The 20747-nt window shown below is 42.2% G+C and overlaps 1 long non-coding RNA gene across 1 annotated transcript; it reads right to left on the bottom strand.

Annotated features, from left to right (window-relative positions):
* Positions 1-5692: 5692 nt before the first annotated feature.
* On the bottom strand, positions 5693-8589 carry LOC131402882 (uncharacterized). The gene is made up of 3 exons (XR_009219041.1): positions 8559-8589; positions 7731-7822; positions 5693-5766 (listed from the first exon to the last, which is right to left on the bottom strand). It is a non-coding gene; the product is annotated as an uncharacterized LOC131402882 (long non-coding RNA).
* Between the last annotated feature and the right edge of the window lie 12158 nt (positions 8590-20747).

Here is a 20747-nt window from a genome sequence, read left to right as displayed (position 1 = left end):
ATTCTTGTTATTCCCAACTACAACATAAACTCCAGGAGGGTAGGACACACAGCACCCAGTGGGCATGGGGGGAGGGGTGCAGGTCCCCCTACTTGTACCTCTACACAGACAACCTCTTAGAAGTGTGCTGTCTGATATGGAGCACCAACAAGTCTCTTTTTGAATTAAAATTAATTTTAGTTAAATAAAATTAAAATTCTAGTACCTCAGTAACATTAAAAATCAGTAACAATAAAGACCAGTCACAATACCATCCTTCGAGTACTCAATAGCCACATGCGGCTGTGCACTGGAGAGCACAGATATAGAACATTCCACCACTGCAGAAAGTTCTAGCGCATTGGTGATCATCTAGAGTGGAACTTGGCAAACTATAGCCTGTAGATCAGAAACTACATCCACCCCCAAACCTGTAAGTCTGCTTCACACACAGCTGGAGGCCCTCACTGACCATCTGGCCCAGTTGCTGTCAGTGCAGAGATAAGGAAACAAAAGTCCAGAGAGGGGAGGTGACTAGCTTGAGGTCACAGAGCTGTCTAGGAGAAGGTGAGGGCCTCCTATATTACACTGGTTTCCTTTTCTCTATCTCAATGGTGAGCAAAGACTAGGGGACTATGCCACCTCCTGCCAGCCTGAGAAAGTTCAATGCTCTATAAGCCCCAGGCATCCTGAGTCCCCAGAAAGGCCTCACTTTCTTTCTCAATGACCAGGGACCCTTATCATCCCCAAGGATACTCTTCCTGTCCAGGGTCAAGTTCTGCAGTTGGGTCCATTCTGGGTCAGCCGCAGGAATTCCTCATAGATGGCAACTCTGTCCAGTCTCTGTGCCAAGGAGGCAAGGTACACAGGGAGTCTGCTCCAGTGTGGTTACTGTGGGTGACAGACCTGGAAGGGCACAAGGAATGAACAAGGGTGTCTGGAATTCTACCCTGATTCTAGATTCCCAGCTTCAGGGTCCTGTGCAAGAGAACTTTCTGCAATAATGTAAACATTTGTCTGCACTACCATATACACTCATTATTAGCCCCATGTTGTTGTCAAGCACTTAAAATGTGGCTAGTGTGTGTGAGTGAGGAACTGAATTTCTCATGTAATTTAATTTTAAGTAATTAATTTATAAATAACTAACCACAGGGAGAAGATTTTTGAAACTTTGGAGTAAGGACTTCTGCAAATGCATAAAAAGAATGAGAACACTGGTAAAAATGGTCAAAATCAACTTTTCAGAAGTCTAGAAATTAATCAACGGCTTCTAAGAATCTGAGGAGGGTTTAGTGAAGAAACATGGTGAAATCTTGATAAAGGGAGCCAACTTTGTGGCACTATAACTTGCACTATCCCATCCTGCTCTCACAATATCTTCCATAACTTTGAAAACTGTCATTCTCAGAACCATGGTAGCTGAGACAACCAGCAGCCCAGCATCCATAATCCATAATGGGTTTGGAGTTCTCAAAAGACCCGTCCCCACCGAACTGTCACTAGCTGACCTGCTTGGCAGCTCCCTGAAAAAGCTCCATGTTCAGGGCTTGTAGTTACTTGACTCAGAGCTTGCCCAGGGAGGAAAGTCCGTCCCCAGGGCACTTGCTAAAAACAATCAGGGCTAATTGTTTTCTATTGTAGTTGCCTGAGGGAGTGATACCAGCTGAGGCAGGCAAGATGTGAGCCAAAAACTTAGAGGAACAATTGGAAGAATGAGATGTCCACAGGGGCTTTTGAAATGCTCCGGTGTATTTGTGGGCATCTAGAAAACCACAAGGGCTCAGGGCTGTGGCACGCCCAGGAAAGACTTGAGAACATCTTAATCTCTCACCTCTAGTTGAAGGGTTGGCTTAATATCTGAAAACTTGATTATGTATTACACAATATTAATAGAATAAGGGCCAATACCACACAATCTCAACCACATATACAGAAAAGAATTTGACAAAATACAACGCCCTTCATGTCAAAAAAAGGAAACACTCAACAAATTAGGAATAGAAGAAAACTTTCTCAACCTATAAACAGCTTCGATGAAAAAGCCACGGCTAACACCATATTCGATGGTGAAAGTCTGAAAATTTCCCCCTAAGACCAGGGACAAGACAACGATGTCTTCCCTTATCTCATATGTTAATCACAGGTACTAGTGGTTTTAATGAGGGCAATTAGGCAAGAAAAAGGAATAAAAGAAACGCAGATTGGAAGGGAAGAGGTAAAACTATTTGTTTTGCAGATGAGAAGATATTGTATATGGAAAAACCTAAAAAATACACTCCTCCCCAAACACAATATGTGAACCGTATCGCAATAGGTGTATAAAAAATTTAAATTGCCCCATGTGCTTAGTGGCTCCACTACTGGAGAACACAGTTAGACTGCTGATATTTGTTGAAAGTCTCCAGAAGAGGAGGAGGAGGAGGATGCTGGAGATTGGTGGCCCCAAATGTTAATGCTTTTCTCATTCCCCAAAAACTTATGGAACAGATGGTAGGATTAGCTGACAGGGATGTGGGGCAGAATGGGCACCATGTCAGTGACTTCCAGATCAAGGATGTGTCACTTGAGCTCAGAGTCATCAGCCACTAGCTCAGCCAATGCTTCCAATCTCCTCAACCTACATCAAGTCGGTGACCAGGCAGGAGTGGAATATATCTCACAGCTGGCTGCCTCTGTAGAGCTTGGTGACCTAGAACAAACACGAGGGAGAGTGGGTGAGATTGAGGTCTCCTGGAGATGCAGGGCGCCACTGGAGCCAGTGAAAGATCACAGACTTTGGGTAGGGGAGACCTGACTTCAAATCCTGGCTCTGCCCCTAACTCACTGTGTGACCCTAGGCACAATACTCCCCTTTCTGAGCTTCAGTTTACCCATGTGAGAAATGGGGATGGCAGCTAGGACATCACATCTGGACACTGAGAGAACCCAGACACGCAGGGAAAGCGAAGAGTTGAAACAATCACGTAACAGATGTAAGTCAGGCAGAGGAATGACGCTGCCCTCAGGGCAAGGAGAGACGGGAGAGGGGAGACCCCACATGGTCCTGGGTGTCTCTTGGCAGGGCGGTGTACTCCGAGGATGTGGGCTCCAGGTTGCTGAGGTTCCCGACGATGATGCGGAAATGTAGCTGGTGCTCTCTCTGGATGGATAAACTCTGGGATGCAGAGCCTGGAGCCACCGAGAGGAAGAGCAGACAGGTGGAGACTCTCAGCTCCCAGCACAGAGGCATGGTGGCCCACGGGATCAGGGTGGTGGGTGCAGACGGCGTCACACTGGTGGCTGCCCCATCCTTCTCAGGCCTGGGGAGAGAGGGATGTGAGGACTCTAGAGAGAGGTCCTGAAAGCTCTGGGGGTGGGGGCCATAACTGGAAGGAGGAAATGGGAGGAAAGTGGGAAGACAAAGAGGGGTGGTCACAAAAGTGGTCATTAGGGGCAAATGCTCAGGGGAGGGTCTCACCTGAGGGAGACCAGTCTGCAACTCGAGTAGAAGGGACCCAGGCTGCTCCTCTTGAACAAAGATCCAGCTGGGGATGAAGGAGGAGGAGGATGAGCAGGAGGGACAGGGGTTAGGGGAGGGGCTCGGTGGGATTTAACCCACCAGGAGCTGCTGGGACCAGGGTCTCACCAGGCTCTGCAGGACCATCTCAATGGAGTTGAACGTGGCTGAGCCATTGCTCCTGTCTGATGAATACCAGAGGGTGGAGATGGGGAAGGTGACTGTGAGGGTCTTCAGGTTGTGCCCAAAAGCTGCAAGACGAGAGGGAGAGCGATGGCCATCACTGAGAGCTGGCCTGAGACCAGACCAGAGTCCTGCACTCATTATAATCTGTCGTCTTCTGTCCCAGTGGCACCACCACCCACCCGTGTGGTCACGCAAGTCAGAACCAGCATATCTGCTCAGCTCCTCCTCCCTCCCAGTAACACCCATTCACCTTGCACATTGGTCCTCACATACACTCCATCCCTGTCCTAGCTCAGATCTTAACTTCCTTCACCCGGACCAACACCCCAGCAGGCTCACTGTATGCTCTGTCTAAAGGATGTTCTACATGGAGGACCACTGCTCTAGTACCACCCATGGCTTTCTATGGCCTTCAGTGTTTAGTTCAACCTTCTTGACCTGGCACTCAAGGCTCTACTCAATCTGGCTCCTGCTGACCTTTCAGTCTCATTTTATCCATCTACTGCGGGTTAAACATTAAGCTTCACGCAACCCAAATTTGTTTCATTTCTCCCCATAGGGCATGTTGTTTCTGGTCGGAGCATTTGCTCATGGAATCCTCTCTGCCAGAAAAACCCTTCATCCTCTATTTGCCAGGGTCCCTCCTATTCATTCTTAAAGACTCCATTCTGGTGAAACTTTCTCTAGCAAGCTCTTCCTCTGCAAATTATGCCAGGTGCCTCTCCCCGAAACATCCCACATTGTATTATATTGATGTGTTAATTTCACAAGACTAGGGGCTCTCTGTGGGCTGGCCTTAGACTGAATCGTTGGTATAATCTTTGTGATCAGCATGATTGCTCTAAAACCAGAATTTCACACCCTGGCTTCCCAGCTCCTGGATCACAACTGGCTGGTGGAGGAGTGGGGCCGGAGAACTTCTCTTGGGAAGGAAAAGGGGCCCCGATACCTGTGGTGGCTTCTGGCGGCACAGGTGATGATCAAGTATGCAGGGACGTGGTGGCTGGCTCGGGGAGCTGTGGCGAGGGCTGTCTTCAGGGAGGGATAGAGTGGGAGGAGCTCCCAGGCTCACCCGGGCTCCAGCAGTGGCTGTCCCAAGACCACCATTCACAGATGAAGCATAAATCAGAGTGAGGGGACGGGTGACTGTGTGAGTAGAGGGATGAGCAAGCCTGTGGATGAGAGGAGCCCAAGAGAGAGAGATAGGTGAACAAGAGAGACTGAACTCGGAGGAGAGACAGATGGATAGGCAGAAAACTGGACAGACAGATGGGATACCTGGAAAAGGAGGACCAAGGGCGGCGCTTTAGCAGAATTAAAGTGAAAACCACATAGGGTCAGAATGCGGTGGAGAACATGTCTCTGTCTAAGGCTTTCTCACCCTGGGCTGGGACTCTCCACCAGAACCCTGGAGGGAGAGAAGGGATGAATTAGGGCCCTTCCAGGTCCTTCCCTCACCAAGGACAGCAGGTGTAGGAGAACATGTGCTCCCCAACCCCAAATGCAGACGGGACCCAGGAGATCAGGGCCAGGAATACTCACTGGTGGTAGTCGGGGCCACGACTCCATAGGTGTAACCTGTGGAGAGAAGGCGAGAGGAGCTGAGCAAGAGTTGGGGTGAACATAAAGGATTAAGGAGAGGGAGGATGTAGGGACCTTTGTGGGAAAAACAGAGGGGAAAGCAGAGGGGAAGAGGGGAGGGTTGTTCAGGGGGTAGGCAACGAGATGGAAGGTGGCTGGACCCAGTGATCACACAGTGATGAGAGGTCTGAACCCAGACCGGGTGGATAGAGAGATGGATCATAGCTCACTTTAGAGCAAAGGAGGCAACACAGAACTCTGACTGGGAGAGACAGCGTGGCTGTAGCACAGCCCCTCACCACAGACATAGAGGCTGTCCCCGTCCAGGGTGAAGGAGTCCAGGTGGGAGACGCCCTGGGTCTCATGGCTCAACTCCCAGTAGAGTCACTCTCTGTCCAGCCCGGGATCTGCACGGGTCAGAGTGGAAGGTGGAGATGATGTCCACCCCAGTGGCTGCCCCACCCTTCTCAAGCCTGGGGGAGTAAGAACATGGGGATGTGGAATACTGAGCAGGGGTCATTCTGAGTGTGGAAGGCGAGAGAGGGGAAGGGAGGAGGCTGAGGGAGATGCTGAAGGGGCTGCTCTGATGCCTGGAGGGGCTCTCCTAGGTGTCTCCTGTGTGAGACAACCCCTTCACAAGTAAAGCCTGACTTCCTTTAGAATTTGGAGGGGGCATGTGAGTGGCAAAGAGGGGTGAACACACAGACCTGTGCAAGGGGGCACCTGCAGGTCTGCACGGACAGCAGCGAGGAGCACAGTCAGTGCCCTGTGCCATCTGACACATGCAGGCAAGAAAGTACCGTTATGTTCTCTCGGTTCTACACTCCAAGGTCTTTTCTTTCTACTTATTTCTTGCTCCACAGCCATCACCCAGGCATAGGGAACAATCATCTTATTCCTAATCTTATTCCCAGCACCTCCCATCTTGCCTCTTATGTCTTAATTCTTAACCATGAAGTCCATTTTAACCCCCCTGCTTAGACCAAACACTAATTACATCATCCTTCTACTCGCATCTCTCTAGAGTCTTCCCACTGGTCTTGGAACAGAGTCCCAAGTCACGCCTGACCTGGTCCAGCCTGTCCCCCTCGCTGGTCTGGCTCACACCTCTCCTCCTGTGTTGACTCGGCTCAGCCATCCCTCTTCTCAGTTCATGGACACACCAGGCTCTCTGCTTTAAGGGTGTCCTCAAGCGGGTCCCTCTGCCTGAAACACTTTCTTGAACACACTCCCACACCCTCACTCCAGTCTAACCCTCCAACTAGCTAAATCCAGTCCCAACTCCTGCTCTCCATCTAAATATCAGTCCTTCTCAAGAGGGCTTCCCTGCCCCCTCAGGTTGAGTCCCCTTGTGCCAAACTCCCACATCACTCTCATCATTAACTGTCTAAAATCCAAATACAATATAAATTCCATGGAGGTGGGACAAGGTCTCTCTGGTTCTCCAGGTCCCCATGCATGTGGCCCAGGGCCTGGCTCATGAGATGAGGAACCATCCCGGTTTGTCTAGGACTGCCCTGGTTTGAACACTAAATATGCTGTGTCCTGGAAATCCCCTCTTTTCTGAATAAGCGAGGATGGTTGGTCACCATAAATTATACACTCAGAGACTATCTATTGCATGACAAGCACACATTCCCCTCGAGAACATCACAGGAAAGCTAGAATGAAAAAGGCACACACACATACACACACAATTAGTAGAGGCCAACAACTAAATACAAAATTACTTAACAAGATTCTCTGCAACGTGAATCACCAGACCGTTATTTTAGAAAAGTTTCAAGAAACAAAGTTAATTCCCTTTAGAAGGCAAGGTGGAGAGGACAGTCTTTTTGGAGACTAGCGCCCTTCCCTTCAATCTACAGTGTTGCTTAGTACTCCTCCAAATGATTTGAAATGTCATAAAGAAAAAAATTCTCAAAATGAATCTGGCTACTGGCAAATTCAATTTTAAAATTGTTATTAATACAAAGAAGTTCAAGTCAACTTTTTCCCTGAATGCTCCTCTATTTCAAATTTTTGTGGAAGATTTATAGGACTTTAGAACTCAAATTGAATGGGTCCAAGGAATGTTGCTGAGTATCCCTGTTAATATTTAATGGGATGTTTTCTAATACCAAATACACACGCAAAACATTTTTGTATTTATAATATATATAAATCCTGACTTTTGAGTATTATGCAATGCAAGTAAATCTATATTTTCTACTATAATACACATTTGCAGTTATTTACGTGTGTTTCATATGTTCTTATTTGCATATAACTGTACTTATTGAAATATTTACCACACAGAACCACACAAAGTTTACCATCTTTCCCTTGAATATAATCCATCAAACATCAATAATTTTTCTCAAGATACCCTCACTCTCAGTGAGTCCATGCGGTGACAACCCGAGCCCAGGAAACCCCACTGGCAGGTCTTCTGCACAGTGGAGGCTGCCGGAATCTCTTGGTACCGGGTCAACAGGGTACTCACCTGGTCACACAGAAATCCATGGATCAGAGAGGACAGGTGGACCCTGAGCCTGGTTTCACCTCAAACTTGAGCTCCACGGATGCTTTTCGTGTCTGAGGGGGAAAAAAAGCTCAAACAAGCTTTTGAGGCCTTTTATAGGGTGTTGGATGGAAAGGCCACCCCATTCAATCTTTTTTTTTTGTATTTACTGATTTAACTGTAACTGTTGGCTGTGACTGGATTTTCCCGATTCCTATCCAGCCACCTGCTCCCCGAGATGGGAGAAAGTAGCTTCGTGCTGTATGCACTTGAGTCGCTCAACTCACTTGGCTGGACAGAGATGTTTTGGTGACTCTGGACCCTTTAAACAAGCTTGTGATTTAAGGACCCTGTAAGTGACTCGCTGACTTGTCAACAATTTCCACACTTCATTCAGGGCTCAGGAGATTTTCAGGCCCTGGAGCAGGTTTCCCAACCTCCGTACCACTGACATCTGGGGCCAGGCAATTCTGTGTCGGGCCATCCTGGGCCCTGGAGGACGCTGAGCAGCATCCCTGCCTCCCCCTCTAGACGCCAGGAGCGCCCCCATTTGTAACAACCCAAACACCGCCTGCAGACGCGGATAAGCCCCCTGGGGACAAAATCACACGGAGGACTATGACGGGGACTCTGAGGAGGGGACAGCGGCGCCGGGAGCCAGGAGGAACAGCAGCCTCGGGGGTCCTGAGCGAACAGCCCGGGGGAAACGGGGCTGCGGGGGGACGGAGAGATGCCGGGCCCTGACGGGGCTTCCCGCGGCCCAGGAGCCTCCCTGGACCCCTAACCGAGCCAGGACCGCCCGCCGCTCACCGCGCCTCGCCCCTGAGGGCAAACGTCCACGAGAATCCCACCCACGCCTAGAAGACGGGATACACAGCGAAGCCCCCGGCTCCTTCCGCGATGCCACCCGCGCTTCCGCTTCCGGTCTCGGACGGGCGTTCGGGGAGGATGGAAGATCGGGGAAGACGGACATTTGGGGGCTCCGGGTCGAGGCGGCGTGCGGGGTGGGACAGGGCCGCGCACCCCAGCCTTGGGGGAGGTGTCTAGTTTCTAGAGTGAGTGCTAGGGTGGGCAGCGGGCTGGGTTAGCAACAGGGACAGGACCAGGTCTAGGGGCGGGGCTGTGGGTGGGGACAAGGGTGTGGGCGGGGACCAGGCTGTGGGCGGAGCCAGTCCGAAGGTTTTGGGTGGAGACCAGTTCCAGGGGCGGGAAGAGGCGGGGGTGGGGCTGGAATAAGTCAGGCGGACTTCACAGGGGGATGAAATGAGCTCCAGGGGCAGGGCTGGAGGCGGGTCTTTCCGTGGACCCCTAGACTGTACAGGTAGCTGGATGTTGAACAGCTTTTCTTCATTCCTTTCCCCACCTTTACACAGACTCATAGAATGATGTGCCCATATTTAAAATTATAAATTTTTTGTGCGGGTTTGTTTTACTTAATTTCATTAAAAAATTGGATCATATATTCACATTTCTCTACACCTTGCTGTCCCAAGCCAGGAGATCAGGATATAACGCTATTTTAATTTTAAAAAAGGGGACAGGGAGGCCACTATGTCATAGATACACGTATAGGAAAACTTCAAAGAGTGGTGCAAAGTCAGTAAAATATTCTCACTCTACCACTGTCTCCCAGTCCTTTTGCACAGAGATAAAAGTCCTTTTCTCCTCTATCCTTCCAGACATACTGTGTATATGTGGGACGGTGTATATGTTCAAGCCCAAGAGGGATGTCCCCAAGCAAAACCTGAAACCCATGAATTGTCTCATGTGTCAGAAGTTAATGAGAAGAGATTTAAATTTCCGGTTGAAGGAGATGGACCAGTGATGAATCCAGAGGAAGACAACAAAGAAACAAGAGATTTTTCCCATATAAAAGGTCAAAGGAAAAAGAGAGACAGAAAATGTATTCATAATATCTGACGTAGCACATCTCTGGATAAGATTCCTATGCTATAAAATGGTAAACACTTATGTCATAAAACAGTAGACATTGAATTTTGATTTATCCTAATTCATTAAATAGTTATATTGGGCAAGGGGAATTATGTTTTTAACATATGTAAGAACGCTTCATGCTGATTGTTTCAGAGAAGAAAGAAAGTATAAATAGTCAAAAGCTGAAAAATGAAAAAGCTGTATGAGTAGCTAATTTAGAAATATAGATTTTCAACCAGAAAATTAAAGAAGTTGTTTTTGGAACCAGAGTCAAGAGTGGGGAAGGTAGCTTTTCATTATAAGGCTTGAAGTATTATTGGAGAGATGTGCGTATAGACACACACACAGGAGTCTGAATTTGTATTCCAAAGGGATCATCTAACTCTACAAAGAATTTGTAAAAAGGATTCACTCTACATCAGTAGAACATATTTTGAAAACTACAGACTTCAAGTGTAAAAAAAGCTGTCATCATCCCGGTGCAAAAATGAATGGGGCATCACTTTCCCACTGACATGGTGATAAGCATTTTACGTACATTACTCTTGAGTATTTTCACAGCAACCCATAAGGAAGATGGTATTATTTATCTCCATTTTGCAGATGAGGAAATTGGTGACAGCATATTGCTAAAATTTTCATATAAGTTCTCAATAGATATTGTTTTATGTTAAAATTGTTTATTGAAATCTCTTTTCATTAATAAAACGATATGTGCCATTCTTACAAATAAGCAAAGGGTGTGTAAAAACAATTTAGCAAAGCGACAGTTTTATATTCTTTTGATATAATTAAATATAACAATCACTTTATTATTTTTCTGCTCTCTGCTTCACATCTAGGAAGATACTTCCTATCCTAAAGGCTTACTAGAAAACTCTATTAAAAATCAAGTATCAGGGAATACCCATATTATGCCAGGTTCCTGAATACATGAAAAAAAAACCATTATAACAAATTTTTGTACAAAAATCTTAGATCATTCATGAACTGATAACAACACAAATCATGATTAGGCAAGGTATTTCTGTAGAATGACAAATATTTAAACTTTAGACATTTAGAAAGGTAGTTCATTACAGTAACTAATGTGTATAAGAAGAATTTTTTCAAACTCACTAAGTGCCAGGAAAACGTTTGACAAAATGCACTGCAATATTATTCACAATAGCCAAGAGATGGAAACTACCTAATTGTGCATCCATGGGTGAAAAGATGAAGAAAATCTGGGGCATCTATACAATGGAATATTATTCAGCCTTAAAAAGGAAGGAAATCCTGTATTCAGAATTGCTTGCCTGGATCATTTCAGTAGCCATGTGCTTTCTTGCTTAGTCCCCTCTGGTCCATTCGCCAACCAGAAACCAGGGTGATCCTTTTACAATGTAAGCTCCACGACCGCTAGTGGATCCCTAAAAGAGATTTTGGAGGTAGACTGTGTGGGTACCAGCTGTGCGAACTTGGACAATTATATAACCTCTAATGTTCCTCATCCATACAATAGGGGTTAATAGTATTGTCTCCATAGCATTGTTGTGAGGATTAAATGAGTGAATATATGTCAGATGCCTAGAATGTGTCTGGCACATGGTAAGGCAACATGAAAAATTTAACTCTAATTATAACTAAATTAAATATTGTGATGGCCTATTAATTAAGTTGAACCATATGAAATTTCTAATACTCAACCTATTTGACCCATTATTATTGTTGAATAAATGATAAAACTCAGTCTAGGCAGGTTGTGTAGAGTCAAAAAGGATTGGATAAATGAAAATGTTATTACAATAAATAAGATGAAATAGATTGCTTTGCAATTTACAAAGCAGTTTCTCATACTTTGTTTCATTTAATCTCTATAGAATGCTTTTCAGGGTATTATTACCACAGTCTCGGAAGGAGTAACTGACTTGCCCCAAATCACACCACATTATATAAAGCAATTAGAGTGGAAACATCATTTCCGGTATAAATCCCATATGATATTTTGTTTTCCCTTCATAATATCATTCGTCATCTCAAGAAAGTGATGAAATAATGCTGATTCCTAGGAACTTAGTCTTAAAGAGACATACTCTCAGATGATCAACACTATGTCTTTGAAACAGGGGTGTTGCGAGAAGAAACTTGAGACCCATGATTTCTGGGTGTTCAAGTCCATGCTTAGAGTTCTGGGAAACAGTAAAAGAAGGGAAAGGGGGAATGCTAGTCCAGAATGAAAAAAGTCAGACGTATATGTAACTTTATTGATCACCTCAAAATTCTCTTTTTGTTTATGGTCTGTGACACCCTACTAGAATATAAATGCTCTTAGGGTAGATCACTGCTATCTTGCAGCAAGTGGTAGGCGCTGAGTAAATATTTATTAAAGAAATGAAAGTGGCCTTGAATACATCTGCTCTTTGCTCACCAGAGAACAGCCTCATAGCAGTCAAATGGCATCATTAGCAAAATTTTAAGAATCATATCCTTATTAGCTCGTAACCATGGATTCAAGGCTCCCATTTATTTCATACTTTCTAAGTACAGAAGAATTCTGGTGTATTAGGGGATGTTTCCACAACCTCGCTGTAAAATAAAGCAAGACATTTTGGGCCATTGATTGCTGGTTCCAGCAGGGCCCATCTCTATGCTTACCTCTAAACAATTAACTATAGATTTGTTATCCCAACAAACAGCGATTTGGTATGGAACCTATTTTATCAGTGTCATGCAAAAGTAGACATTTGATATGTCTTTAAGTGGTGATATGGATAATAATGTTGATGCAGAAGAAGACAACTAAAAATTCTCTCTGGGCTTTGTCAAGTGCATCTGGGTGAAGGGTATCTTGGAGTCACTGGATTTCAGAAGTCAAAAAGACTCATCCAACTCTTCATGTTACAGGTGAAGAAAATGAGGTCTAAAGGGGTTGAGAGATTTGACCAAGACTAATTCCTGGGACTAGAGAGAGATCCTCTGATTCTCAGCTGGCCATATTGCATAACATCTCCAGCTCCAAACAGCCAAGAGAAGAAAGTCTGTTGATTTCCAGCTAGAAATGATTCCCCTTCACGTTTTTACTTTCTCTCTCTTAGATGCCTGCTCTGCCCTGACAAGGAATTTATCTGATGTTTACGCTACACTTAAGAAGAGGAAAATGCTCCTGGCAAACACTACTGTGATTCAGTGTGGCATTGGAGAGCCCAGTCATGAAAAAATGAGAATCAACAGAATAAGAGGTAAATAATATTAGAGAAGAAGAGAAAATCTATTATTTTAGTGGGACATAACTTATAAAGTTTAGAACTGGTAAATAAGTGGAGGAATGTGAAAGGAAGCTAGATTCCTATATGAAACATCAAAAATACTGTTATATGAGCAAGAATTAGTTTAAACATGTAAGTAATTATTCCATTCCTAAGAGCAATGAATTATTTAAGATGAGTAGTTAAAATAATTGGAACTACACATTAGTTATATGAAGAAGATTATAAAGAGATACAAAGCATGTAAAAGCTCAGATTAAATGGAGAGATATACTATACTTGTGACTGAAAACAGTGTTTCAAAGATATCAGTTTTCCAAACATTATTCAGATTCCATATACTTCAAATCAACCTTTAAAATGATGCAGTGTTTGTTTTATAGACTAAAAGATAGCCATTTGTAAAATAAAACACTGGACCATAAACTAACATTATTCACAAGTAAATCATTCCAAATGGATTATAGGGCTAAAATTAAAAGTAAAATCCCCACGTATAACAGTGGTGGATGAGAATATAGAAGAATGTCCATAATCTTAAAATTAGTGAAGATACTCTTAATATATATGCTTAAAGATGTCTGGTTGAAAAGAGGAAGGAGAAAAAGTAAAATGGAACGTGATATCGTCTCTGATTTTCTTTCAGAGACTTAATCTAGAGAAGAATATTCCAGTCTATGATATTGGATAAAGAAATAGAAATCTGTGATAATTACACAAATAATGAGAGGACATATTTAAATGGTAGCATAATGTATCAGTTAGCTTCTGCTGTGTAACAAACCACCCTAAAATTTGATGACTTCAAATAAGAATAGTTTATTTTTTCTCAAGATTCTGTGGGTTAACTGGGCAGTTGTTTTGATCTTGACCCATTGGTGGCTCAGCTGGGATTGGATGGTCTAGGACAGTTTTACTCACACATCTGATTGTTGATATGAAGCCACCTAGATTGATGGAGATGTGGAGTCTGTCTAGACTCATTCACATATTGATGGCCTCAGGATTCCCAAGGGCAGCCAGAGAAGGACAAGTAGCAACAATGAACAAGTGTTTTTCAAGCCTTTGCTCATGTCATTTGGTAATATCTCATTGGCCAAAGCAAGTTACAAGGCCAAGTCTACCCAGAGTCAACGTGGGATGCAATAACCAAACAGACAGAGGGTAAGGACTGATGTGTGGCCATTTTTGCAATCTCTCACACATAATTTTAGAGGAAAATTAGTATAAATGTTTGTGTATTTGTTCATTTGAATGCCCGAGGAAAATTGTACAAAGCCAAAAGAAACATAAAGCAAAAAATTAAGTGGAGATGTAAGGTAAGTTTAGTTGGTACTGAAATTGGGTCTGGAAAAATATAGTAGTTTATTTTTCAAGTGTATGCAAGTTCTTGTGACCTATGAAAATAACTTACATTTTGATTATTTTCTCCCTGAATGTGTTTTATTCCTTAACACTTTTGATGTGTTTCTCTCTGGCCTTAGGAAAATAACGTAGCACTTGGGAGCAAAGATGCAGCCTAATAGCCCCACACTGGGGGTCAAGATGGAAAACACCTCCACGGCCACCATGACCTTGCCCTTGGTGCTGTGTTAGATGGGCAGGAAGGTGACCCAGACACTGCAGAACACCAGCATGCTGAACGTCAGGAACTTGGCTTCATTAAAGGTGTCAGGCAGGTTCCGGGCCAGGAAAGCCACAGTGAAGCTGCCCAGGGCCAAGGAACCCAGGTATCCCAGGACACAGTAGAAGGCAGTGACTGAGCCCTTGTTGCACATGATGATGATGTGGCCGTGTTCAGAGTGTGCATCTGTGTCAATGAAGGGAGGAGAGGTTCCCAGTCAGATTCCACAGAGACTCAGCTGGATAAAGGAACAGACGGGAATGATGAAGTTAGGTGCCCCTGACACCAACCACTGCCACATCCTTCTCCCTGGTGCAGTGACCTTGAAGGCCACAACCACAGTAATAGTTTTGGCCAAGACAGTGGAAACAGCCACAGTAAAAACTACTGTAAATGTGATTTGTTGAATAATGTAGGTGGCTGTGTTGGGTCAGCCAATGAAGTGTAAGGAGCAGAGGAAGCAGAGTGTGAGGGAGAAGAGCAGGATGTAGCTGAGAGTCCAATTCTTGCTTACAGGAGTGTCTCGGTGCTTCACAAAGACCCCAGGGACCACTGTTATGACAACAGAGAAGCAAGGAGCTGTGCAAGCCAGAGTCTTCCCTAAAGAATCTTCAAATGCCAGAAGTGTCACAAGTTTCAGCAGGCTGCGATTTCTCTCATTGTTTGCATACTGGCTTCCTGGACGCCCTATACATTGATCTCTATTTGAAAAGGAAAGGAAAGTCTTGGTGTTTCAGTCAGCCACTCTTCCATATTCCGAAGACAAAAAACAAAAGTCTCATTGGCATTATAGGGTCCACAGCCCACACCTTATTTGGTTGTGAGACACAATGTTGCAGACACTTACGTTAATAATATTCACATTAAACAGTCCCGTCATATGTCAGAGTGCTTTTAGCTTCAAGTAAGTGATAATCCACCTCCAAAAGTTCCAAGTTTGGGTCCTGTGTTAGTTGGATGTGTCCATAAACTTGCAGGTTTAGGGGCGAATATTTTAGGTGGTGGGGATTTTGCAACACATCAGTGAGGTACTGGGAAAGTGAGGCAGGGAAAGGAAGGCAGGGCATCAGGGACATCAAGTGCTTTACCACTGTGCTCACCTAGATCTCAATCGCTCTGGGGAGCACTGTGAGGCAAGAAGAACACATGGAAACAAGTCATCTCAGCTGAGGATGAGGCAGCTGCAACACATATGCAGGCATGCCCATCAGCCATCATTCAAGGGCTGCTCCCAGGGCTATGAATTTGTATTTCGCAAACTTTTCCTGTAAAGTGACAGAGAACAAATATTTTAGGCTTTGTGGGCCATAGGGACTCTTCCACAACTACTCAACTCTGACCTCGGAGCATGAAGTAGCCATTCTTATTGTTGAAAGTGGGCATTCTTTTCTCGTTCCTATTTCTACAAATAATATTAGAACAATGCAATTACAGTAATTACAGCTTTTCTTTTTGAATCACTTTTCTATATAAATCTCGTTTCTCGATTTTTCTAATTCGGTTTTTGTTTCATAAAAAATGTAGTAAAATTCTTAACCTTCAAAGTAAATTCCTTTGGTAAAGTGGTTTGAATTGCGTTAAAGCTAAAAATTATTTAGAAAAGGATACAGACTTTTGTAATATTCAGACATTCCATTTGGGAAATTTAATGGCACTAAATTTATTCATTTTCTTTTGCATTTCTCAAACACATTTTTAGCCAAAATTAAAACTATACTTCGCATAACATACAGTAACTACTTACTCAGTACACTTCCTCCATTATACCTAGCTATTAGAACCCCAATTTTGAGTGACCTAAGCCAATTGTGACAGATCTAAGCTAATTTTTGTCAGAGTGTGCTCCACCTCACTTGTGGGTTATGAGCCATGGACATAAATCAATGACAATCTGATTGTATAGTCTCTTTCTTGCAATAAATAAAACGTGCATCAAATAGGATGCTATAGCTGATTCCTCCTCGTTCTTTCCCATGTGGATGTTGTGCAGTGGCAGACACTTGTAAAAATAAAATCCCACACACTAAGCATATTGAAGCAAAAGTTATATAGAGCCTGAGTCTTTATTATCAAAAGGTTGATAGAAAAAAAAAACCCTTTGCATTTGTCTATTTCTGAAATTCTTGTAACATAAATAACAAATGTCATGATTTAAGGCCACTATGAGTTTCTCTATCACTTTCAGCTGAACACATTCTAACTAATGTGCTTTGTGCATTACATTTTTGTGTTTTTGAGAGTGAGAAATAAGACTTTCATACTGCATTATCAAACACTTTACTATTGATATGTAGGAAAATCCTTATTATTGATACATTATTTTCATCTTTTATTTATTTAGTTAATTATTTATTCATTTATTTCTTTATCTTTTGATTGAGGAGGATTAGTCTTGAGCTAACATCTGTGCCAGTCTTCCCCATTTTGTATGCAAGTGGCCACCACAGCGTGGCTGATATGTGGTGTAGGTCTATGCCTGGGATTTGAACCCATGAACCCGGGCCACCAGAGTGGAGCATGCTGAATTTTAACCACTACACCACAGGGCCAGCCTGTTACATTATTTTAGATCCCACTAATTGATTAGATGTTTTTGCATTCTAATTTAAAATATTTTTTGCATTATGTAAGTAAACATGGAAGCAGATTCCACTGGTTGCCTATTCATGACCCATCTGTCCCCTTCCTACCAGCAGCTCAGTTGTGCTTTGACATTCAACTTCTTCCATGAGGCCGTGTGATTGAGGGGAGGTTGAGAAGTCTAAATCAATTATAGTTGGCCCTACTGGGAGGATGTGTTTTTGAGTGACTCTTACAAATTCAGGCAGACTAGATGCCCACTCTTTTTCATCTTTCTGTTCGCTTGCTATGATATAATACTTTATACAGCTCAGCCTCTGAGACCATAAGGAGCCCAGCCTGTAGACAAAGCTGAGAACCAAAGATGATAGAAAAAAATATGAGAGTATCATCTGCGCTTGATTATAGTTTTGAGCTGCTGAATTCTCTAATCCTCGAGTCATTCTATTTCTGGCCTTTTTTTTTTTGTTTCACTTTTTTTTTTGAACAGTGATATTTATGACTACATTCATCAAGTAAATAACAAATAGAATGAAACATATTTCCATCTCCGTCTTTATAATGCAACACTGTGCTTTTATTTTTTCTGGCACAAAGAATCGTAAATTACTCTGGTCTTTTTTATGGGATATAATAAATATTTTTTAAAAGACACATTTAGTTTGTTTTCTTTTTAATTTATAGCCAGATGCATTCTAACAACAAACATAATTTGTAAACATGCTCTCTCTACCAGACCATTATTTATTTCTGTAATATGTTATTTCATGCATTATTTTACTGGACAGAACATTTAGCAATGTAAAGAGATAACGTTGATAATTAATACATATGAATTGTTTGCTGTTTTGTTTGGTAAGACTGGAATATTGTACTTTAAATATGATGGGCTTTTTTGTTTTCATTATTTACCTATTCCATCATCATCCATGATCAGTCTTTTATCATCTCATTCCAGCCATACTGGTCTTATTCCATATGTCTGAATATACCACATAAAAACATTATAAAAACACTTTATTGAGGTATGACTGACATACAAAAAGCTGTACATATTTAATGTATACAACTTAATGTGTTTGGAGATAATATACACCCGTGGAACCATCACTACAATCAAGTCCTTAAACCTATTCATCACCTCCAAATGCTTCCTCCTGTCCTCTTTATTTTTTTAATTTAACTACCTTTTTTAAAATACTTTTTTTCTTTTGAGGTAGGAACACAACATAAATCTACCCTCCTAGTAAATTTTCAAGTCTACAATACAATATTGTTAAATATAGGCCCATGTTGGACAGTAGGTCGCCAGAACTTATTCATCTTGCATAACTCTTGATGTCCAAACTTCTATTGCCAAGAATCCCTCTTCATCTTGAACTGACAAATCCCCACATGTTTTTAAAAACTCAACTCAAACATCAGCTTTCCATGAAGAATTATCAGATTCATCCAAGTAAGACTATCTACTCTTGTTGACTCTGCTAACTTCTAACTACCTTTATTATGGCACTTTTCAAATTGCCCTGTTATTCTTTTTTCACACGTACCTCACTATGATTTCTTGGAAAGAAGGGCCTCTATCTCATCAAGTTTGCATGCTCACTTCATGGTTTATATCTTCTACTAGAGTAATAATCTTATAATATATCCATTCATTTATTGAATCTTTAGTTCCGGTTTTTGCACACCTACTATGTTTAAGACATAGTGCTCGTCACCTTGGGTGTAAAGATATGAATAGGAGGCATGTCGTAAAGACACCCACACTTACTTCCATCATAATTCCATGTGTGTTATTCTGTGATCAAGATGAGTATATGGTGCTACGGAATCTCTAATTGTTTGCCTAACAAAACATGTAGTTTAAGAGCTGTATTCCCTTGAGAAGAGCTGCTTCAGCAGAACCTAACAATGTGAGTATAAAGAAGCCAGATCAAGGTAACTCCCAAAATGGAAATGATGTATTGATTACCTAAATGAATGCATTGAATGAGTGAATGAAATAATAGAAAATAAAGAAGAAATGAGATGCTATTGGTTAATCCCAGACCCTTTACACTTTATTTGGAGACAAAGAAGAGCTGAAAGAAATTGATTGTAATTATGTAATTTTGTCAGTTCATACCTGTCTGATTACATATTTCTCTCTCTGGGCACAATACACAGTCAAAGCAGCAGGTAGCTCTCTTCCTGAGGGATTTTCCTGAATCCTGGCTGACAGAACATCCTACACCCATAGGGGGGAGTTTGAAAGAAGAGAATTATTGATAATACTGAACAATACTATATAATTGGATAATATTTTATTATTTAATAATATTGAATAATTGATAATATTGGTTAAATTATCTCAAAAATTGTCTTAAAGATCACCTCTAAGATTTGACATGATTGATGCACCCAGGGAAAGCAAAATAAAATCAAGGTCAATCTGCAGAAAAGAGTTCCCAACATGAAGATACATACTGATTTAAAAGATTTTCCATCTCGGTGACTAGGACACTTGTTTGTTTTAAGGAAAATGGGGCATCTGATCATGAATCATATTTGTTATTGCCAAATATGATTCAGAATATGGTATTCCTGGATCACTTTTTTGAACTATAAGCAGATTTTACCTTAATAATAAATAATATTTTAATTCATACAATACATTTACATGAGAATTGTTTGATTAGTACAATATGCAATTATTGAATTTATTTAGTAATATATTTAATGTCAGGTAAATTATACACCAAGGAAACAGGGACAGGCTTGAATGATATAATATAGCATCTTGAGGGATGGCTTACAAGACTGAGTTTTAAAGGGAAATCTGATGTGAGGAAGAATGTAGTTCCTGGAAGAGCAAAAAGAATCTTTTTTTCTGATGGTGAATTTTTCTACAAGAATGTATAAAGGTGGGATGAAGAGATGGAAATATAAGGCATATTAATAAAATATTGAAATATTAAAAAAAAACACTCAATGTCAATTCTTTTGATTCTAGTTAAAGAGAATAAAATTTGTTTTCTGGAAGAAAAGCAAATGGCCAAAGACAATTTTAATTGTATCAACAAGTCATCAAAAGGCTTGGTCGTCAGCACCTGTTATGTCTTCGAGGCACAATGCATGCAGAGCAATAAATTTGCAAGAAATGAGATTGACACTTTTTCAGTTTAAATGGGAATTTAAATCATCAATTTTTTATCAGTTCATCATACTAAATTGGTAGCCTCGCTGTCCTGCTGTAGCATATAAAGCATTTCAAAATTCGGGAATATCTCCTTAATTAAACATGTCCTTTCAGGCTGGCCCCGTGGCTTAGTGGTTAAGTGCGCACGCTCCGCTGCTGGCGGCCCGGGTTTGGATCCCTGGCGAACACCGACGCACCGCTTCTCCGCCCATATTGAGGCTGTGTCCCACGTACAGCAACTAGAAGGACGTGCAGCTATGACATACAACGATCTACTGGGGCTTTGGGGGGGAAATAAATAAATAAATAAAATTATTTTTTAAAAAAGTGTACCTTCAATATCTCTTGGACAGTAAGAAAAATTATATCAATAAATGAGAATTTTGTTATGAGTTAAATAATTTCACCATTATTTTCATATACGGTCTCTA

This window comes from Diceros bicornis, unplaced genomic scaffold, assembly GCF_020826845.1.
Source record: "Diceros bicornis minor isolate mBicDic1 unplaced genomic scaffold, mDicBic1.mat.cur scaffold_322_ctg1, whole genome shotgun sequence".
Taxonomy (NCBI): Eukaryota; Metazoa; Chordata; class Mammalia; order Perissodactyla; family Rhinocerotidae; genus Diceros; species Diceros bicornis.
Note: the sequence above shows the minus strand (reverse complement) of the source record. Positions and strands in the feature narration are given on the sequence as shown.